The sequence below is a fragment of the Pelophylax lessonae genome (assembly GCF_965119305.1).
Source record: "Pelophylax lessonae genome assembly, chromosome: 1".
Taxonomy (NCBI): domain Eukaryota; kingdom Metazoa; phylum Chordata; class Amphibia; order Anura; family Ranidae; genus Pelophylax; species Pelophylax lessonae.
In genome coordinates, this window is record NC_138768.1 from 282,933,017 (window position 1) to 282,957,449 (window position 24,433).

The 24,433-nt window shown below is 40.3% G+C and overlaps 1 protein-coding gene across 2 annotated transcripts in view; it reads left to right on the forward strand.

Annotated features, from left to right (window-relative positions):
* Positions 1–24,433, forward strand: part of TTC28 (tetratricopeptide repeat domain 28) — an 866,848-nt gene that overhangs the window by 40,532 nt on the left and 801,883 nt on the right. The gene's annotated exons all lie outside the window — the stretch shown is intronic.

The window sequence follows — 24,433 nt, forward strand, 5'->3', positions numbered from 1 at the left end:
GTTCTTGGCAGGGGCGTTTTCTGGCTGGAAAAAACCCCAGAACTAGTGGGTTTTGAGATGAGCTTTTCAACTGTAAAAATGCTTTTTGGCCTTTATCAGCATTCTTGAGCCAAAAGCTTTTATGGGAGTATAGCTTTGCTAAAAAAAAGCTAAAAAATGCTACAGCTAAAAACGCCGAAAACGCTAATAAATGCTGAAAAATGCTACTGCAAAAACGCAGAATAACTCACTCTACAGCTACAGCTTTCTACAGCTAAGGCTACTGGCTTTTTTTATAATGTCCAGTGCGTATGAGGCCCAGGGGAGGGCTGGCAGCCTCAGGTCTGGGGGGCAAGTCCAGTCAAGTGTCCCATTGAACCATCGAATCAGCTTACCATCCATGCCCACCTGGTTTTGGACTTGCAGCTGTATACAGTGTCTGGCCTCTACATTAATCCAGCCCTGAGTGAGGCCTTTTTACCAGTTTTTACCACTTTTCAGAGTGGCCCGGGGGGCAATTGCCACCCTGCCCCCCTTGCCAGTCCTCCCCTGATGAGGCCTAAGAGGAGGCTGGGGGTGAAGCTGCACTCAGAAGATTTTTTTTTTTAAACCTTAATGCTGAGAATGCATTAAGGTAAACATCATTATGCCTTTAGAACCACTTTAAAGGATAACTGAACCTCATGAGTGAAGGTCACCTGGTCTAGTATTTACTTCTCTCCCCATTTCATTGAGCTTCACTGTGTGGTTGTGCCTGAGACCGCACAGCTTTTGTGCCAAAAGGATCTCTACGTGGTCATCTTTATTCTGTGCATGTGCAATGTGGCCCTTTTTTATTCCTATAGGGGCCATGCTCGTGGCAGTTCCAGCGATCTTGCTGAGTATGGCTCCCTCCATTGGAATGAATTGGGCCATGGTGTACACATGCAGCATGAAGGCAACCCAGAAGGAAAGCTTTTTGAAGGCTTGGTGGCTTTGGGTGGTGGTGCACAATGAAGATCGCTGGAATTGGGGAACAGGGTGGGTATTGGACCAGGCTGGCTGCACTCCAGGTAATGGGGGCGTGCATTAAAGGATAACACGTTCCAAAGCCACAATAGTCCTTTAAGTAAACTTCAGCTTACCTTGTAAGGTGAGGCTAGGTCTGTGCTTACTTTATCTTGTGAAAGTACAAGTGTCCTCAATACCAAGCCGCTCTGTTTGCAATTTAAACTACAACTTCCATAGTTGATATTTGACTAGCCTTCTTCTGACCTCTGCCTTCCTATTAGCTAGTGGGGCCTTCCATGTAAAGGGACATATGGCAAATGCATTAGGCACCTTATTCAGTTATTGTCATGACATGTGTCATTTTCTGATGTGCTGACACTGTCATCTTCTGACATCGTAATATATTGTGACTTTGCCTTATTTGAATAGATTGAAACTCATTGTACATCCATTTTGCCGGTTAAAGAACAAATCTTATGGGGTAAAATGGTCTTTCTCCCTGTTGTTTCCCTTGTTATAAGCAGACACCAGAGGTCTCTGACAGTGTCTCCCCTTCCTCCACTGCTGCATAAATATGCATGCTCAGCTAAGAGATGTGTATAGAGCTGCCACAGATAAGTAAGCCCGAGGGCAATCAGATCATGCCCGCCTGTTCATCTGCTCTGTGATTTGGCCAGTCTGAAATCTGAGTGCCGACTGGGGAAGAGATAGTTTGTTGGATCTCTTGCTGACATTCCATCTACTTTCGCTGGATATTCTAAATCTTGATATTTAATTACGTTAAGCATAAAAAAAAAAGAAACGCCACACTTTTCTGTAAAATACCATTAGCCATTCCATCAAAATGTTGTGTGAAAAGTAGGCTGTCTGTGATGAATAACACAATACCGTTCCGTATTGTATGTGTGGGGTTTAACAGTTTCATTAGTGTAATGTCTAGCTCATTGATCTGAAAGGATCAGCTTTGTGATGGACGGGCAATAAGGGACTGTCCTAAAGTGGAATAATGCCTCCATTTGTTCACAGGCAGGTCCGTTGCTTTATTTCCCAGGAGTGCCGGTAATCTGGGAGAAATACTGTTTTTCTATGTATATAGGATAGAATGGAGGTAACTATGCACCAGGAAGGGTGTCCTTTAACTATCCCCATAATAATCAGGTTATTTCCTTCATTTCTTTTTCACCTGAATTTTGTCATATTACAGTCATGCTGTAGATTGTATGCTAGGTATTCAGTTGAAATGGCAGGGATGGGCATAGAATTTCAAAAGTGGTATTAGCAGTAGAGTGTTGTCTTGTGATAGACATGGGTAGGAAAGTAAAAACATAGGCCATACCTTTCATGTAGCTATCTAAAGCAAGCTTTCCAAAAACACAAAATTTGCTTTTTTCATAAAAATGTTGCATTGATTAGATGTTGAAATTCTAAAATTTCTAAATAGAATGTATCAAGTGAATACCTCCACATATACTATATTGTGCAAACCTACAACCCTACACATTGCTTTCCCCAATATAATTAGCCTACTGTATGCTTTGTGCTAGAGGCAATAGCTATATACTTACATTTCCAATTTTAACACCCAAATTGAGGCCAGATATCCCCGTAAATGTGAAACTGTGCTTTGTCCATGCATTGCACTGCAATAAAATAATTTTAGTGCTGCCCTGCCTCACCCTTCTTATATCTCCTTCACAAACCCTGCTACTCTGCATGGCTACTGGGACCAAAAACTAGTATCCATATGGAGAAGCATTTGACTCACTCCCCTTCCTGCCATGAGGCACTGCTGGGTGCCCGAGAAGCAAATCACCAAGCTTCAATACTGTTACATGGGGGCAGAGAGAGAGTCTTTAGCCGTGTGTAAGCTCTGAGCATATCCTACTGCTCAGGGAACCTCCTGTGAACTACAGAAGGAGAGGAGGGAGAGGTGCTCTGTAGTTTTCACATACTTCCTGTTGTACGGTGGCAACACTGTTCCCTCATAGAGACAGTAAGAATGAGTGTTGTCCCCATTAAGTTGGCCAAACATCAGAAAAATTCAGAGCTTTCCATCCTGCCATCAATGAGTTAAGTCATTTTGTTTGAAAGCCCTTAAAATTTCAGCCAGACCTGCTTCTTGAATGGAATCCCAGATGTATGATTGCTTTTGTGCCTAGAGCATGTGCATTACAATATGTACAATTGTTTCTGAATGAACACCACATTTATAGTTCGAATTTTATTTTTAATACAAATTTTCTATCTGCTCCTTTGACTTTTCTCGTCACTACGGTACGGTATGGGCCGATATTTTCGTACAAAAAAAAAATGTTTTCATTTTTTTTTATTTGACAGGTACTCTTGTGGTGGGATCTGGGGGTCTAAAAGACCCCCAAACCCCTCCTCTGCACTTAAAAGCATTCAAAACGCCAAGTTTGGCTGCTTTGAATGCTGTCTTTTATTTTAATCTGGCGCCAGACAGTACCCGGAAGTGATGTCACTCATGACATCACTTCCGGGTATTTGCATGGAGACCCGATCAGAGCCGAATGCAGCTTTGATCGGGTCTTCGGCGGCCGTGCAGGCTGGATGCCCGGGTCACTCGGTGGGACGGAAGACCCGGGCGAGCCGCGGAAGTCAGCAGAAGGGGGGAGCATCCCCTCTCGCTCCTTGTAATGACAGCGGAGCGGCTTCTCAGCCTCATCGGTTGTCATTACAAGACAGCTGGCCATCGGCTATGGACGCCGGTACCGGGGTGATGCCTCTAGCTGCAGGCATCACTCCAGTACATGCCCTTTCCCGAAATATCGGCATTATAGTTACATAGTTAGTCAGGTTATAAAAAGACACAAGTCCATCCAGCTCAACCAATAAAAAACAAAAAAGTTATGTCCCAACACAAAATCCACAGACTGACTCCCTGTTGAGTTGGATCAGAATAGAAATGGATTTTAGATATGTGACCTCTGTGTTAATTCTATTTTTTTATCCATCTTGTGATGGAGAGAAAATGGCCCCATGTCTTTCCTATGGGCTAGATGTAAATGAACATAGCAGGTCCGCAAAAGCAGACAACTTATCGTGTACGGCCCAACGAACCTAAACTGACTGATTTAAATGGATACACGTACATTGCAATGCATTATTGATCCATGCAATTATTGGTAAAAAATGGACTGACGGAACACCTGTGTGAAATGGGCCTGATACGTTAAACTGTAGTTACCTAAACTGTAGCTGCCTGCATGTCTCCACTGCATGGCCTTCCCAAGACTGTACAAAATGTTCCTATTCCTGCAGTGAGCTCCTCAGATTTAATAGCCTGCAGTGTAAGCCATATCAGCAGGTTGATGGATTGTTGAAGGGCATTCCTTTGAAGCCTAGGTCTAGGAATGTGCAGGGAGCAAAATGGGAAGACTTTAAAGAAAGGCTGTACAGCACCAGGCAGACCACACAGCAAAAATCTGTAAATAACTGCACTTTAGGGAAGTGTAATCTGTTACAGACATTTACAGCACAGGGGTGTGGGTGGAAGCAGCAGATATACTTTAGGGCAGTAGTTCCCAACCTCAGTCAGTATGTACTCCCAACAGGCCATATTTGGAAATTTCCCTTAGTTTAAATAGCTGTCATAAATACCAAGCCATTGACATTGATGTAAAGCACCAATGTAAAGGGAAGAAAATCCTGAAATCATGATCAGTTGAGGATACTTGAGGACTGAGACTGGGAAACACTGCTTTATGGCATGTTGATACTAGGTATGGTGGGACAGCCTTACTACAAGGCAAGGAAAAATACAATGCCTTATCTCATATCAGGCAAGTTCACACCTTATCAATACCGTACAGCATGCGATGTGTTTAGTGCAGCACATTGCAACACAATGAACTGCCTATGTGCTGTGGCCAAAAGAACTTAAAGTGTTACTAAACCCGCAACAGTAAAATTAGTCTGAATATGCAGTAAAGCATGCTTGTTATACTCACTGAAGAACCTAAGGGGTTAATCCTGCGCATTGTGTAAAAAGGCTGTTTGATTCTGTCTTCTCTGATGCTCCCCTTCTTCCACTGTCCCCAATCTATCTCCCGATAAGACAGAACCTTTGGAGTCACTCTACACATGCTCAGTTTGGTGTGTATTGCTGGAGAGTTTTTTTTTTCTTGGGAGGGTGCATGTCATCAGCACGAGGCCAATCAGCATTGTCTGGACAGAGGGCCAGGGGTCCTACAACCTCATAGGACAGTCAGAGGAGAATGAAAACTCCTCCTAAAAGCTTTAACCAACCACTGATAGAAGTCACAAGGATGCTATATACTGCTGATGAGAAAAGGTATTTATCAGTTTATATTCACATAGTTACATAGTTAGTCAGGTTGAAAAAAGACACAAGTCCATCTAAGCTCAACCAATAAAAGAAAAAAAAAAACAGTAATGGAAACCCAACCATACAATCCCATATACACAATCCTATACGCACAGTTGATCCAGAGGAAGGCGGAAAAACCCCATCCTCCATTTACTAAAATAAATGCATTTCCATGTTCTGTGTACTGTGGAAGACCAGATATAGTGAATGCAGGGTCCTGGGTTTAGTAACACTTTAATGAACATTTTAATAAAGTTCATTTAAAAAAAAAAGTTATCCTATTGTAAACCAGCGCCAGCTTGGCCCAAAATGGAGTGTGTTTCTTTTAAACCCCGGCTCCCTGCTAAAGGGTAACTGCACTTTTGTGGGGAAAAAATTGCGAAAGAAAAATAATAAAATAGCATATGCAATTGCGAAACAAGTCGTATTGTAATTGAATGTTATTAAAAATGACCTTTCCTTTTCAATCTGCAGTGCTGTCATTTTCTGTAATATGCAATGCAATATGCTAACCTGGAAGTGTTCTGTACACACAATGTGTACTGACCACACCCCAGATATGTCATTTCCTGCTTGTGTGATTGGCTCACTGATTTTCCAGATACAAGTCAGATTTCTGGCATCCCCTGCAACAAAATGGTCATTTTTGGTGAGGTACTTCCAATAGGAACACGTTTAAAAGGATGCAGGCCCAGCAATTTTCCTCATTAGAGCTTTGCAGGTGCAGAAGCTGATTGATAATTATGAAACCACTCCCACTGAACTTACTCAGCACAGAGGCACAGAGGAACAAACAGGGATTTCTTCTGAAAAGTTGGAAATATTATAACGTCTGCAGATTAAAAAGGAAAGGTAATTTTTAATAACATTAAATTACAATATGACTTGTGTCGCTATTGTATACGCTATATTATTTTTTCTTTATTTGCTATTTTTTTCCCCCACAAAAGTGCAGTTAAGGACAATGCAGCAATACAAATTAGAGGGGGAAACAAAAAAAAAAAAAACATGGAGGATTACAGTAAGTTCACCTTTAAATTATAGGTAAAGGTCACTAAAGTTGTTTTAGTTTTCTCACCTAACACTTTACATTTGCTGACATCTTATTGAAGGCTGCATCGGTGTCTGCTGTGAACAGGATATCTTCATATGCATTATTACAGAAATGCTACATTGCTCATTTTAATGAATTATTGGCAAGAATGAGTTTTCTAGTCATCAAATCTCCTACAAAAACAGTAGTACTCTTCTGAGACATCTGCTATGATCATTAGGATCCCATACTGGGTCACATTTTTGCATCATTGCCTAAAAATAGTTTATATTGTGTATCAGACATATGACATATGAAGTCAGCTGACATGGCAAGCATCTGCAGCGCTACTAATAAATAAGTTTTCTTTTTTTTTAAAAAAATTACTAAATGTTCACCTTTTTAAGATAAATGGTGAATTCTTTAAATTTTAGATACTGTATCCATTTAAAATATTTTTAAGTTCCCTATACAAAATACTGCTCCCTGTCTATTACATTGTGAATTACCTCCTATTCGATATGGGGCAGGGAAACATTTTCCTGAGTAATTGCCTGACATGACTGCCACAAGCAACACAGATGATAGGTTGCACAAAAATCCCATATACAAAGATAATGCTTCGGTTAAGCTTCCAGTCATTTTTGATGGAGGAGGTGGAAAAAAATGTTAATGGTCCTTAATATGTCACAGCCTTTGGCTTGGCTCGATTTTCCCAGTAGCACTACCGTTTGCATGTAGCATGACTAACGCAGGAAAAAAAAAAAAAAAGAGCAGAACACACAGAAAGCAAATGCCTGAGAACCAGTCTAGAGTGATGATATATTTCATTTTATGAGAGTTTCCTTTTTATTGCGTATCTGAAATAAGGATCAGCCTGAAGGGCGGAAAAAGTAATATAGAAATCACTTAGATTCAGTGGAAATCATTGTAATTACAGCAAATATTACTTTGTGTTTTATTTGGAAATGCCCATTGCCGCTCTGCAGGTCTTAAGACTACAATGTGGGGCGTATTTATAAAAAAAGCATAGTAATATGCCCAGTGAAAATACACACACACATTTGTTTTGTGCAAATGGGGCAAAAAAATGAATGGTTTTGAGCTGTTTATTGCGCTGGGCAGATGTTTTTCATGGAGTAAAAACATAAAGTACTGCTTTTGGGCACTATAATGAATTTTCTTTATCCATAGCAACATCTAGTGGCCAAATTCTGTTTTTTTTTTTTTAAAAAAATGGGTTTCCCCCCTCAATCCATATTAGGTCTTTTAAGTCTAGTATCAGTTTTACCAGACCCTAAAAAACTAAAAAAAAACAAAAATTGAGTGAGGTTCCCCCCAAATTCCATGTCAGGCCCTTATCCAAGCATACAGCATGGCAGCCCAGGAAAAAGAAGGGGGGGGGGGGCCTTGAGTCTCCTGAACCATACCATGCCACATGCCCTTAAACCATACCAGGACACCCCCATGTGGGTACCCCTACTCATTCACAAAAAAATAATGTTTCCTTGAAATAAAAGCACTCAAACATTTGACAAGTCTTTATTACAAAAGTCCCAAGATGTACATCCATTATCAAACATGTGGTCCAACAATGTGGGTCCTCAAAAACTCAGTATTTACTGGTAGTGAATTGACACTTTGCATATTGCATGAAATATTTTGTATGAAATACAAATATCTCATGCAGTAAGCATTGGTGAATTGACCGCTGAGTCTTCTTGTCCCAACACAATGTACATTCCACCACTCTTGCTATAAATATTAGGTAGCTGTTGCTGCAACGTGTAATACGTGCAAAAAAAGGTGTCCAGCAAACAAATCTTCAAACATAGTATTATTAGTGTCCAATCTTATACACACATTGGTGGAATCACCTTCCTTCCACCAATGTGATTAAAACTCAGCAGAGAATACGACCCCTAAAGATAAGAGCTCTCGGCTGCTTTGAAGGCCAGAGGAGTGATCTGGGGTTTCATGGACCCCAGATCTCTCCATACAGAGGACCTTTTACATTCGGCGCTATCGCAAGAAATGTTGTTCATCCCTTGTGATAGCAATAAAGTTAAAAAAAAAATTCTAGCTCCCCTGTCGCCCTGTGCTCATGCGCAGATGTGAACATACATGTCAGTCCTGCATGCATAAATAAAGGTTAATCCCACCACACATGTGGGGTATCACCACGAACATCAGAACGAGAGCAATAATTCTAGCTCCAGGACCTCCTGCATAAGTCTATAGTGGTAACCTGTAAAGACTTTTATACCGACACCTATGGATAATTTATTGTACCATAGTTTGTCGCCATTCAACAGGCATGCGCAATTTTAGAGTGTGACATGTTTGGTATCTATTTACTCGTCATAACATTGTCTTCTGTATTTTGTTTGTGTTCACTAAAGTTAATTCAAGTTTTTTTTTTTTTTTTTTTATGAAAATTTGTGTTTAATTAACAGCTGTGTAGATATGTGACATTTTATTCTTCAGGGCCTGCTTAAAAAAAAAAAAAAAATATTATATATATATATATATATATATATATATATATATATATATATATATATATATATATATATATATATATATATAATGTTTGATGGTTCCTTACTAATTTTCTAGCAAAAAATGCAGGTTTTTATATGTATGTGAGAAATGTCAGAATTGGCCTGGGGGTCAAGTGTTTAAGTACCTGTCTACTGTCACCCATTGTTATCTGTTAGTTGCCTGATAACCACAATGTACAATTTGTTATATTTTAGGAGAAGTGATATAATGCAGTCCTTTCTGCTTAGTTATGATTTCTACAGTTCACTAGAAACAGTATTGATTAGTTATTATTTTTGGAGTTCTGACTCATTATAAAGGCCATTGTTTTAGAATTCCAGCATTTTATTCCAAAGCTAAACATTTTATGTATTTATTTATTTTTTGCCCCCTGGGCTCATACCATAGCAAAGCAGTCATTATTTTGAATCCCTATAAATTCTGACATGATGGACAGGGTTTGTCTGCAGGAGTTCCATTACCAAGATAAACTATAAATTTAGTTTTACAGTATTCACTAAAACCTCTGCTTTGTTGTAATATAAAGTCAGCCATACGAAGGCCGATGTTTTGTCACCGTAAATACAGCTTCTGGGAACTGCTGATTCTCGGAATAATTTCTGAGGCCATCGTAAATGTAAATTCTGATTTAAAAAGTATGTACAGTATCTTTAATCCTCAAGTCTCATTGCGTGCAATACTCATATATGAGCTTATTAAAGAAACAAGAACACAGTGATTAAGTGCATAGTGCACCAAAGGACAACCTTGGGAGCACTGGTTTGAAATGTGTGTTCTTATTCACCAGCTATAAGAGGGATTATTGAACCTGAAGAAGCCCAGGGCAGCCAGTAATATTAATTAATATTTATTGAAGCTGTATCAGTCAAAATTATTTTTATTGGTTGCTTAGTTACAGCCAGTTATGTATGTTATGTTATGTTTTTACATAACGTATATGTGTATGTATATGTACGATTAAGCTCCCTAATGTAAAATCAATAGCACCCTAATTGTATTAATATTAGGACTTATTTAAAAAAAAAAAAAATCCTTCTTTGTGTATCTTCGTTGGAGTAACACTAGGACCCAGTGCTGAATGTGTTGTGTATGAATTGTTTATGAAACTGTATTCATCTAGTAGAATCGAACTGGATATGCAATAAATCTGGAAAGACAGAGCCATGAGTACAGCACAGGACATCACAAATCAGGAAAGCAATACCGCTGCAAGACAGCCCAGACAGTGGTCATTCAGCTCACTAAAATTATATGTTATTTTCATGAGCTTTTCAAAGGCAGCTTTTCATTGTTGACGATCTGATTAGGACAAACAGTGAAAGCATGCAAGGATTTCCATGTGTTTGGCTAAGCTACAATTCTTCTGCCCTGACACTAGAAACACAAACTCATTATAAGAGAATGGTTAGAAAATATACTCACATCTTCTTCATAGAGCTACATCAAAATCCAGCTCATACTGGCTAAATATCATTATCTAAGTGAATTCCTATATCCCAAACAAAATTTACTACAGATGTGATGGAATGCATTATTTCATATATTCATGCATTATATAGTTGCTTAATAAGTTGGGTTGAACAAAGAAATAATAATAAAAAGACAAAATAAGTGGAAAAAAAACATTAAATAACATCATCAGAACCCTAAATTAATCTGTTTAAATATGACATTTTTTTTTTTTACACAAACAAATTGTAGGGACAAGCCTGCTTTTTTTATTGACCTGTACTATCCTACTTAACACCAAATCCATGCTTTGAGACACTTAAAAACAGAGACAATTGAGTACTGTCCGTGATACTTTTTTTTATTTGCACTAACATACAATTTTTTAGGACAAGCTTAAAAGATGGTGACAGCTTTTCATGACACCCAAGACTGGCAGCTGTACAGAGCTACAGTATCTCACAAAATTGAGTACACCCTGTTGTGTGTTGAGTTATTTTGGGGGACAACAAATTTACACTGTTATACAAGCTGTACACTCACTACAGGCGGTCCCCGGTTTACAAACATCCGACTTACAAACGACTCCTACTTACAAACGGATGGAGAAAACAGGAAGTAAGAGGAAATCTCCCCCTAGGAAGGGAAATTCACTCCTGTAAGAGTTCTCATTGGAAAAAAGGTATCTCCACTGAAGATTTATCACCAATCCTCGATTCCACAATTTTTTAAAATTTTCAAAATCCAATTATCATAGGGACAGAAAGTGAGATGAAATGTTTTGAACAGAGGCACAGACAGCAAAACAAACGGTACAGGGGTGTTAACCCTTCCCTATCCTATTCAAAAACCTTAAAACGTATTCTTTTGGTTGGAGCTACACCTAAAAATTGACCTGTTCCGACTTACAAACAAATTTGACTTAAGAACAAACCTACAGTCCCTATCTTGTTTGTAACCCAGGGACCGACTGTACTTTAAATTGTAGCAAAGTGTAATTTCTTCAGTTTTGTCATATGTAAAGATATAATAAAATATTTAGAAAAATGTGAGGGGTGTACTTACATTTGTGAGATACTGTAGAAGCAAATGTGAAACTTGAACTCCTCCCCAGGGTTAATTTGACTGTGAACCCCCTCTTACCTTGGCCACACTGCCATCTACTTTGAGGACGTCATCAGAGAGTTAACCTCTCTTGAGGCATAAGTTATACTCCACTTTAAAAAGGTAACCCCCCCCCCCAAAAAAAAAATATATTTTCCTGAAGGAGGGGGGAAGGGTAAACTGAATGAAATAATTAAATGGGAGTGCAAGAAATGCAAGGGAGCAATCATGTTGGCTAACATAGAATATGAGAAACAAAGTGCTACAGCAAGTAAAACTTTAGTTTTACTGTGAACCCCCTCTTACCTTGGCCACACTGCCATCTACTTTGAGGATGTCATCAAAGAGTTAACCTCTCTTGAGGCACAAGATGTACTCCACTTTAAAAAGGTAACCCCCCCCCAAAAAAAAAGGATTTCCTGAAAGAGGGGGGAAGGGTAAACTGAATGAAATAATTAAATGGGAGTGCAAGAAATGCAAGGGAGCAATCAGGTTGGCTAACATTGAATATGAGAAACAAAGTGCTACAGCAAGTAAAACAAATCTAAAACATTTCCTCAAAGTTAGCAATAGTAAAAAGGCTATGAAAGAACAGATAGGCCTTATAGTGGATGAATACCGGAAGCTGGTCCTAACCCACAGGGAAATGACAGATGTATTAAATCATTTTTTCTCTTCAGTTATTGCAGATGAAAAAGATGGGTTTGACTGTTGTAACAGTAATACTACTGTCATATCACCAAAGGTACCTCTGTGATTGACTGAAAACTAGAGAAACTTACCAGGTTCAGATGGCTTTCACCCAAGAGTCCCTAGGGAACTAAGTTCAGTTATAGCAAAGCTGCTATTTCAAATTTTTAAGGACACCTTATTAACTGGAATTATACCAACTGATCGGTGTAGAGCAAATGTGGTACCAATTTACAAAAAAAGATTGAGATGTATACCAGGAAACTTCAGACCAGTCAGCCTAACATTACTAGCATGTAAGATATTTGATGGAATGGTTAGGGATTCTATACAGACATTTTTCTGTGATAAAGGTATCGTAATTGATAACCAGCAAGGATTTAAAGGAGACTATTCTTGTCAGATCAACCTATTCCCATGCTATAAGGAAGTAAGTAAGAAACTGCATGATAGAAGTCCATTGGACATTTGATACTATACCTCATAAACATTTCATCTAAAAAATAAGGTCGGTTGGAGTTGATGAAATTGTATGTACATGGATAAGAAACTGTTTATATGTTTATGTCCAGAGAGCAGTGATAAATAACTCTCTAAATGGTCTAAAGTTGTGAGTAATGTGCTTCAGGGTTCTGTCTATAAGCCAATGGCATTCAGTTTGTTTATTAATTATACAGAGATTGGAGTCATTCACTCAGTGTTAGCGTTTACTGATGATACTAAATTATGCAGAAAAATAACTTCGACACAGGCTATAGCATCATTACAGGAAGACCTTGACAAATTAGGGGGTTGGGCAGGTACATGGTAGATGAGGTTCAATACTTAGAAATGTAGAGTTATGTATTTAGGTGCCAAAAATACACATGAAAATTGCACTTAGCAATAGCATGCAATACCAAGCTGCAGCTAACAAAGCTAACCAAATAATATCATGCATTAAAAAGGGCATGCATTCATGACATCATATCCCATTAATTAGTATGTAATCACTTGGGTTAACTACCTGAATGATTTTAAATCTCATGCTAAACCCCAACTCATGTGCTGCAAACTAGGTGTTTGGGAACAAAATGTTAAATTGATTAGTAGTAGCATGAGATTATATGTTTGACCTTTTGCCTGATATTTGTTAGTTTGTTAAAAAATAAAAGGTAACAATAATATATTCATGTAGTTAAAGCAAAAAAACATGGTTTGGCATGGAAGGCAATTTAATGCTGTAGCAACTTACTGTGGCTCTGACTATAGTCTATGGAATTTAAAGGGAATCTGTCTCTGTGTAATTTTTTTGTGCCCATTACCTTTTTAGTCAAATTAGGCTATTCTTTCCTGTGTGCATCTCTGATTCTGGTTTCATTATTCAAATACGGTTCCAACCTACCAATCTGCAGGCCAGGCCTTGGCCCCAGAACTAAGCAACTGAGTTGCTCCTTTTGGACAGATGGAAAGAATGAGTTGAAGTAAGAATGTGGCCAGGCTATGGACAATCAAGTATTTACATATTCCTAACAAGCAGTGAATGACCTTTAGGGCTGCATTCATACTGGAGCTGAGTGTCCTTGATTGTTTTGTAGGCTTTTTTCTTTTTTTTTTTTATTTAATACAAGTGTTTGTACAGGCATTTTGATGTATGTCAAAGGGGGAGCAGACACAACTTAAGATCATGGGATTTTGTATGTTGCGCTTTTTGTAGCTTTGAGCTAATGAAACATAGAAGAGTAAAAGCAGAAAAAAGACCAAGTAGTCCACAGAGTCTGCCCCATTTTTTTTGTACTGGTCTCTATCACTGCGTACACTGCAAATTAGCAGCAAAACTAGATACAGATTATGCTGTCTTAGTTAGCACATTGCAAAGTCTATGCAGCAGTCTCTGTTTACTTGCGACTACTGCGTCTGTAATCCTGGACAGCCAACTGAGACAGTTTTGCAAAGGTCTGCAACAGAATTACCCCTGGAGAGAGATGGATTGTCCCTCAAAACAGACACAGTGAGCAGCATGTTTTTATTCTGTTGCAGGGCTACATAAAAGCGGTAGAGGGAGGAATTTATAAATGCTGCTGCCAAATTATTATAAATCTGTTTTGCAATCTGTCTCACTGCTCCTGTTTAGCATAACCTGATTTGCAACAGAATTGGGGTGGCTATAAAGGCTATTTAAAAAATAAAATAAAAAACATGCTATACTTATAGTACCTGGTCTCTGTGCAATGGTATTGCACAAAGTGGCCCAAACCTCCTATTATGGGGCCCCCGCCAGTGATCTAGGCACCTCTTGTTCTCAGTGTGCCCCCACAGGAAACCGCTTCTTATGGTGGTGCACCTGCAGGCTCGTGTCCATTGACACACTCAGGGCAGCTCAGGCCTTCAACAACAGAGGAAGGTGCTACTACCCCTGATTAATGAGAATCCTCCTGAGCTGTCGTGTGCAGGGTGTGCAGTGTGTGCAGTTGCTCAGCTGCCAATATAATGAATGGATGAAAGACAATTCACAACTCCATATAGGCTCTTAAATCAGTCCAGATTTATTATAACTCCATAAAAGATGAGTGTGTAGAGTAGATGGTAATGCATTTTGGCCATAATGGCCTTGCTCACCACCACAACCTTGTGAGCAAGGCAATTATGGGTGAAACGCGTTAACATTTGCTATACACACTCATCTTTTATGAAGATAAAACATGTTTTAAGCTACATTGGCCAAAGAGAAAATTTAGATATGGGGAAACAACACCATCTTATATCAATACCGTGTTGCCTATAAGGTTCTTGCCAAGATAACCTAAAACCATTAAAATAAAAAAGCATAAAAATGTATACCAATGGGGGTACAGCTCCACAGAGGTATAAGACAGAGGTTAATGTTATGGCAAGTTCAACAGGTATATGAAAAAAGTGCACAATTTATTGGAAATAGTATAAACTAAGAGCAGCAGTTCTTTAGCATAAAACAGCACAGTATGTACATGTACCAACACCTATGAACCATACAGGTGTCACCCATACAGGACAAACAACTTAGAACATAGAAGACACATGAAAATAGAAAGCAAAAAAGAGGACAATGACAAAAACAAAAAAGTCACAAAATAGCGTTATTTTGTTCATCATTTTAGCCAGGCCCATTTGCGGGCCAAGTGCAATAATAGGTCTATGTCTACTTGAATATTTAATACTGCACTTTTACACGGCTAATTTGTGCTGACCTTTTATTGCACATATCCCACTGCGTCCGGACGCTATTTTGTGACTTTTTGTTTTTGTCATTGTCCTCTTTTTTGCTTTCTATTTTCATGTGTCTTTCTATGTTCTATGTTGTCCGTCCTGTATGGGTGTTACCTGTATGGTTCATAGGTGTTAGTACATGTACATACTGTGCTGTTTTATGCTAAAGAACTGCTGCTCTTAGTTTATACTATTTCCAATAAATTGTGCACTTTTTTCATATACCTGTTGAACTTGCCATAACATTAACTTCTGTCTTATACCTCTGTGGGACTGTATAAATGTTTGCGCTTTTTTTTATAACATTGGCCAAAGGACAATAAGGAAAAGAAGGGAACAGGAAGGGGAAGGGAAGTGTGGCACGTAGGATTTTCATGGTACCATAGAAAAGCATGAACAATTGGATAAAATCTAAAAAAATATATATTACAAAATGAATGAAAGAAATAATAGAACAAATGACAATCAATAGTACATTATACGTTCATTAATAATTGGTCAGTTCAAGAGGCTCAATTGCAGTAGTACAGTTTTACCCGTTTTGTAAAAATACAGCATGTATCCGGGTTCTAGTGTGCAGTTGGGCCACACTCGACATGTTTCATGGCTGAAGCCGCTTCTTTAGGAATATAGGAACATGAAAGCAGGGCCGGACTGGCCTAGCGGGATACCGGCAAATTCCCCGGTGGGCCGCCGGCCCTGGGGCCGCTTTAAGATAGGGCATCGCGGCAGCGCCGCTTTAAGATAGGGCATCGCGGCAGCGCCGCTTTAAGATAGGGCAGCCGGCAGCGCCGCTTTAAGTATTGGGGCCGGCCGCTCTGATGATGGCCGCTGCAGCCCCGCCCTCGGCCTCCGCTGCGCTCCAGACAGGGAGTGACGGAGCCGGAGGGTCCATCCTACTCGTCAGCCGCTGTGAGCGGCATGACATCACGGGGCGGCTGCGCGGCGGGGTGGACCGTGGAACTGACTGGCTGTGGCTGTCACGGGCGCGCAGACGCCGATCCCTCCCACTGTCCCGACACAACACTGACGTCACGCGCCGCGCCAGCAGCCAGCAGGTGAGCCTGAAGAGTGAAGAAGATGTGAAGAAGAGTGAAGAAGATGAGAGAGAGTGAGAGGGGGGGTGCCGGGGTGGAGGAACAACAGCAAAGAGGCTTCAGTCACTGCAGCAAGAGGTTAGCATAGTTTTAAATCTTTGGAGAGTTGACACATCTATTAAAAGTATTGATGCAACTTGTACCATGCCCACCACATCTGCACCTCCTGTACCATGCCCACCACCTCTGCACCTCCTGTACCATGCCCACCACATCTGCACCTCCTGTACCATGCCCACCACATCTGCACCTCCTGTACCATGCCCACAGCCTCTGCACCTCCTGTACCATGCCCGCAGCCTCTGCACCTCCTGTACCATGCCTACCACCTCTGCACCTCCTGTACCATGCCCACAGCCTCTGCACCTCCTGTACCATGCCCACCACCTCTGCACCTCCTGTATCATGCCCACAGCCTCTGCACCTCCTGTACCATGCCCGCAGCCTCTGCACCTCCTGTACTATGTCAGCAGCCTCTGTACCTCCTGTACCATGCCCGCAGCTTCTGCACCCCCTGTACCATGCCCGCAGCCTCTGCACCTCCTGTACCATGCCCGCAGCCTCTGCACCTCCTGTACCATGCCCACCACCTCTGCACCTCCTGTACCATGCCCACAGCCTCTGCACCTCCTGTACCATGCCCACCACCTCTGCACCTCCTGTACCATGCCCACAGCCTCTGCACCTCCTGTACCATGCCCGCAGCCTCTGCACCTCCTGTACTATGTCAGCAGCCTCTGTACCTCCTGTACCATGCCCGCAGCTTCTGCACCCCCTGTACCATGCCCGCAGCCTCTGCACCTCCTGTACCATGCCCGCAGCCTCTGCACCTCCTGTACCATGCCCACCACCTCTGCACCTCCTGTACCATGCCCGCAGCCTCTGCACCTCCTGTACCATGCCCGCAGCCTCTGCACCTCCTGTACCATGCCCGCAGCCTCTGCACCTCCTGTACTATGTCAGCAGCCTCTGTACCTCCTGTACCATGCCCGCAGCTTCTGCACCCCCTGTACCATGTCCGCACAGCCCCTGTATCTCCTGTACCTTGCCTGCAGCCTCTGCATATCTTGTACCATGCCTGCAGCACTGCATCTACTGTACCATATCCACAGCCTCTGCATCTCCTGTACCATGCCCACCACCTCTGCATCTCCTGTACCATGCCCACCACCTCTGCATCTCCTGTACCATGCCCGCAGCCTCTGCATCTCCTGTACCATATCCGCAGCCTCTGCATCTCTTGTACCATGCCTGCAGTCTCTAAAATCTCTTGTGCCATGTCCACAGCCTCTGCATCTCCTGTACCATGCCCGCAGCCTCTGCATCTCCTGTACCATATCCGCAGCCTCTGCATCTCCTGTACCATATCCGCAGCCTCTGCATCTCCTGTACCATATCCGCAGCCTCTGCATCTCTTGTACCATGCCCGCAGTCTCTAAAATCTCTTGTGCCATGTCCACAGCCCCTGCATCTCCTGTACCATGTATGCAGCCTCTGATGTGTCCTCCTGTACCATGTCCACAGCCTCTGACGTGTCCTCCTGTACCATGCCCGCAGCCCCTGCATCTCCGGTACCATGTCCGTAGCCTCTGACTTGTCATCCATTACCATGTCCACACAGCCTATGACCACCTCCTATACCATATCCGCACTTTTACCACTTTTAACCAGAATTTGCGCTTATATATATAAAGCCATATGTGTTTTCATATCTGTCTTATCTATATATAATACACTCTTCAAATGTGCTTTAAAATGCATGGTTTTCCCTTTTATGAACAAGAAAATAATGACGTTATGCTGTTGGTCGGTATAATAATGCTATAGGGCTGGTATGAAATTATTTCCAGGGCTGAATTTTATTCCCAGTCCGGCCCTGCATGAAAGGACCAAAGTCCTGCAAGGACAAAACATACATAGGTCCACAATATACAACCAATGAAAAAATAAGTACAATTCTTTTGTTACACATCGTTTGATAGCTGTGGAGAATCACAAATGCTCATCCTGGATAACAATACCACCAAGTATCAAATTCAGAAAGGGCACCAATAATACTTTCCCCTGGGGTCGAATGCGGGAGTAGATAAAGTTAGCCAACCTGGGTAGTACAGATAAGGTAATACAAAGATCATAATCATGTCAGGTGAGAAAGATATAGCAGCAGATGTTCTAAATATCCTCAGTACATACCACACTAGTATTGCAGGCGGGAAACCTCCTACTATGTGGCTTTTGTAGGGAGATAGTGCAAATGCCCATTCAAAAATAGATATGTTGGAAACTGTCCCCGAGGCGAAATTAAAATCTTTACAGATTTATAAAAAGACGGTATATTACTGAAAGCGTGTTATAACTTGCCAAAGGCAACAAGCTAGTTTCTACATGTCAAAAAGGAAAAGACTTGCTAATTTATAAAAAGGGGGTATATATTAACAAGGGCATGTTGTAGCTTATAATAAATGGCAGGCGGACGTGTACATACCAAGACTGCACCGTGAGTATCAGATCAAACAGATCAGTCATTTTGACATTGCTTGTAAGTTGTTTATGGTCCTTTAAAACAGGTATACCCTATGGAAAACAAACAGGGGATATATATAAAAACTGGGTGTATTGATCGCTATGCATGTATAAAGACCTTTCTGAATTGGATACCTGGTGGTATTGTTACCCAGGGTGAGCATTTGTGATTCTCCACAGCTATCAAACGATGTGTAACAAATGAAATTAATTAATTTTTTCATTGGTTGTATATTGTGGACTTTTGTATGTTTTGTCCTTGCAGGACTTTGGTCCTTTCATGTTCCCATACTCCTAAAGAAACCGCTTAGTTCGCGAAACATATCGAGTGTGGCCCGACTGCAGACTAGAACCCGGATTCATGTTGTATTTTTACAACATGGGTAAAACTGTACTACTGCAATTGAGCCTCTTGAACTGACCAATTATTAATGAACGTATAATGTATTATTGATTGTCATATGTTCTATTATTTTTTTCAATACATTTTTTTTAGATTTTGTCCAAATATTCATGCTTTTCTATGGTACCATGAAAATCCTATGTGCCCCACTTGCCTTTCCCTTCCTGTGTCCTTCTTTTTTTATTGTCCTTTGGCCAATGTTGCCTAAAACATGTTTACCATGACAAGGGATGAAGGCACCTTGTAAATACATAAAATATTTTAAAGGAGCACTAGCTACATATAGTGAACTTGGTGTTGAGTTATTCACTTTAAGGTCATCACAGAGGACAAAGGGCACTCCTTATGTCTGGAGAGAAAGAGATGTTATCTTCAAATACAGAAGGGTTTCTTCACAGTAAGAGCTGTGAAAATGTGCAATAGACTCCCTCAAGAGGTGGTTCTGCCCAGCTTGGTAGATTGCTTTAAAAAAGGCCTGGATTCTTTCCTAAATGTACCAAATATAACTGTATACTAACTGTAACAGAACTGTGACCCACACTGTGCTTGTGGACTTCCGTCAGTATACGGCTTCCTTCCAGTCTTGAACAGAGATATCAAATATCCTAGCTGCCAACATACAAAGCTAGCCGACAACTTAGCTTATATAAGTTTTGGAACCTTCTCTTTATTTAACAGTCACACAGTATATATATATATATATATATATATATAGCATAGACATCCCCCTCCTGATCAGATTACCCCATCAGGTCAGGGGTTCCGAAGACGTCACGTGATGATGAAACATGTCAAGCTGACACGCACGCCGCCTCACTGTGGAGTTTAGCTGGAACGCACGCCGGGTGCCGGACTATTAGCCAGGAAGGAACGATGTGACTTGCATCCTGAGGGCCTGATATTCTCCTACTGTGTATGAGCTTTTATTGAACCCGTAATAAAGGAAATGGTTATTGAAAAAACTACACCATGAGAAGTCCCTTGTCTCTCTCCTACTATCCATTTTGAGACAAATAGGTGATCCCAGACTGAGGAAAAGTGGACGAGAGGACCATTCAACAGCTAAATATTAGCTAAAAAGCGTTTAGGATCCAGGTTGCAGGGATCATATCCCTCTGGTAAGCCCACACCCCAGCTATTACTGCACGGGTGAATAGGAGATACCCACCACCACTGTTCCCCTGCGTGGTCGTGAATACCTCACTGGGAGAATACTGGACTGTTTTTGCACTGAACTTTGAGTGATCAATTGTAGTAGCACTGAGCACCAAGCACCTTTTCCTGATTGAAGTGTTATATATATATATAATTGTATTTATTTGGATATGGATATTTTTATGACCATTAAGCACTTTATTTGATTGAAGTGTCACACATACATAGTTGTATATATTTGGATACAGATGTTTTTATGAATGCCACAGAGCACTTTATTTTTATTTCTTGATACTTATGCATTTTAATTATATTGGTATTATTTAAAAAGTTTATGTCACTATAGTACATTATATACATTTAAGCACATTTTGGATGACAAGATATGCGCTGCCCAATTGAAGCTTAGCTTCAAAATATTCACAGGTCAGGGGTTGCCTGATTATATTATCATATGCAGATGAAATTATATACAGAAATACAATTAACCTGAACTAATTATCTAGCCATCTGGATAAAAACAATATGTAACTTCCTTAACAATTATCAATGGGATAGACAAGCTTAACAGAATACACATCACACCTTAATACACTGGCAACAGGAAGGGACCACCAGTGACAGATTGTATATCTCTGACATTTGAAGTACAATACACATTATCAGAAGTGTAAACACAGAACCCCCAGTAGATAACAGGTGAGTATATCAGCATATTCAATGATGTGTGGAAGACAGGTGGTTGAGCTGATGATGTTAGCATTTGTTATAAGTCTGACTATGTGATGCTGTCTTCATAGGTTTCTTTAGATAAATAATACTGTCCCATTTGAAGTAATCCAAACCATATTCTCAGTGTCCATAAAGTACCTGTCTTTCATTCCCAGGGACAGTGAGTACCGTCACACTAACATTTTTAGGTAACTTTAATTCAGGGAATATGCAATTTTTTTGCCCTGCTGGAGCAAATTGAATCATTCTTTGCTGAGGTTTTTTTTGCCTTCCTCTGGATCAACTCTGGGTAAAGGATTGTGTATAAAGGTTTGTATAATTTTTTTCCCTTTTATTGGTTGAACTTGATGAACTTGTGTCTTTTTTCAATCAGACTAACTATGTAACTATGTAATTGTGCACAAAGAGATGGGATCAAACATATCCTATATAACGCAATTGAAAAAGCCTAATACTTTTCAATAAATTGCTGTAGCTTTTTTCCATTTCATTTGTGTTCCGATTCTGTCTTTTAAAAAACTGTATAAAAACTGTTCTGGCTTCACAGTTGGGTAGGGGATTGGGTAAGGGGATCACCAATGGCACTGAAGACTAGCCCAGGGGTGGGTGCCCACTGATGGAGGCCCCATAATTGTTGCCTTTGCCTTCCTTTAATCCAGCCCTGTCTGTCACTGATGCAGAAAGCGGTTTAGCCCAGTCAGATAAATAAAAAATGTAAGCATAAATTATTGCATAATTGATATAAAGGTGTGCACAAAAAAATTATTTATATCAAAAGATATAAATCAACTTTGTGTGCAATCAAAAATCAATCTTCTTATAATATTCTTCAATATTATGCAATTAAGTAAAACGAAATAAGCAATTAAGGATGGAAAATTTACACATTGTTCAGAATTGGCATTTCAATTACTTTTAATAATGTCTTGTTCCTTACCCTATTATGATCAATATAACAATAAATGGTATGCTATCTAATTTGTAGCTCTTAGTCCACTCTACCCTGCATTGCCAGCATTAAAAGTATTACAATATTTTGAATAATGTGACATAGCTGGAGACAATTTTTGCCTTTTTGTCTATCCATGAAGTGCCCATAAATTTTTATAAAAGAGCTAACAATTGGCAGAATATATAGAAAGAGATGTTCATTTGGCAAACTAGAAGATGTATGTAGCTGCACGGAATCTATTGTGAGTATCTATTGTTTAAGTGGGACTAAGCTCAAAATTTCAAAACAATATGGAAAGCAAAAGACATTCATCCATGAGGGAGCAGCAGATCAGCTTTTTATACAGGCCAACTTTGGCCATACAGCAAATCTGATATTATGACAATTCAGTTTCTAAGTGTGCTAACAAATGCAAAACAAATGCTCAGTAACATAGACAAATGATTCACATCCATTGCTTTCTAGAAAGAAAACATTTTTTTTTAATTATTTTTAGTATTACTTTTTACAAATATACCGTACATCTCTGCATAAGCAGAATATTTCAGCAGCTCTGCATATTCCTCTGGAAACAAACCTCCATATTATAGTAAAACAAACTTGATATTTGAGTATTAAATGTGGTAGACTACTTCTTGCATAGAAGCATTAACAGTTGAGCAGTCCATTTTAATACCACTCAATAGACCATGGGTGTCCAACCTGCAGGCCTACAGCTGTTGAGGAACTTCAAGTCCCATAAGGCATTGCAAGGCTGACAGTTGCAAACATGACTCCCAATGGCAGAGGCATGATGGGGCTTGTAGTTCTGCAACATCTGGAGGGCCGCAGGTTGGACATCCATACATTAGACATTTACAGTAACATTGAAATTCGGAAAAGAATGTAGATGTAGTAGCTGTAATGAATCCTACAACAGGAGTATGTCCCCTGAAATGTTATTCTTGTGAAATATATACAGTACATGGCCTAGTGGCAGTCAAAGTGCTACTGCCTATGCACTATAGTTTTGTATGTGCACCACTAAAAGAGGCCATATAACCATCAGGCCCAGCAATGACCTTTCCCCACTTCTTTTTTGTATAGCTTATACAATTTCATGTACAAAAGCACATATTTAACCTGTTGTTAGGGTAACACTTTGGGGTTATAATATGAAAGACAAATATGATATTCACTTTGCAAGGGAATTTGCACTGTGTGAGGGAATTTTCCTCAGAGCTCAATGAATTAGGTGAAACAGGGACTGATGTGTAAAGCGCTGCGGAAATTAACAGAGCTATAAAAATACCTGTAATAAATAAATAAATAAATAAACTTCAAATTGCAAAGAATACCAAATCATGTGCAAGCAGAATAAGAAAACGTAATTATTGCTTGCGCATGATTGGCTGATAGAAGTCAGCAGAGCTGCTTCAAATGGGTTTTGCGTTACTATGGACTTGTATAGGAAAATAAAACCCCCTTAAAGTGAACAAAAGCCTGTCGACATATGCCCTAAATGTGCTTTTTAAAACAAGCAGTGCAAGTACCTGAATCTGACTTGTTAATAACCTCTTGCAGTCCTTGTACAGCAGGACTAGCGTGTGAGAGGAAGAAGCAGAACAAGGAGCCATTCAGTTTGGGCCAATTCACACTATATTCAGTGACAGACGTTTTACCACATGATAAAACATCGCTCACTGCAGGGACCCACAGGATACAATTGTTTCTTATGGGTCCTATTCACACTGCAATGCACCCTATCGCTGTGCTGCAGCATGCTGCGATACAATGCAGACATGCTGCATTTTATATCAGCGCACCGGCCCCAAATGCAGTGCAATGTCAGGCAGCACAGTGTGCCATCCGACATTGCAGTGAATGAAGAGTACGTTTTGTACATTTCAAATTAGGTTTTTACAAAACAGCAACAAAAAAGGGGACAGTGCGGTGCGCTGAATCGTGCACCCCACTGCCCTCTAGCCAGCCCGCAACGCAGAGTCGCCAGAGTGCTGAATCGCTCCAGCAGCTTTGAAATTTGACATATGCTGTCCATAAAGGTATAGATTTCCGTTCAGAAATTTTAGTTTCAAGAAAATTAGTTTGATTTTCTAATCATTAGTGGGGTCAAATCGATGTCCATTTTTGACAGCAGCGATGGGAAAATTCAAAGCAACAGGAAGGAAAACTTTTCTCAATCAAC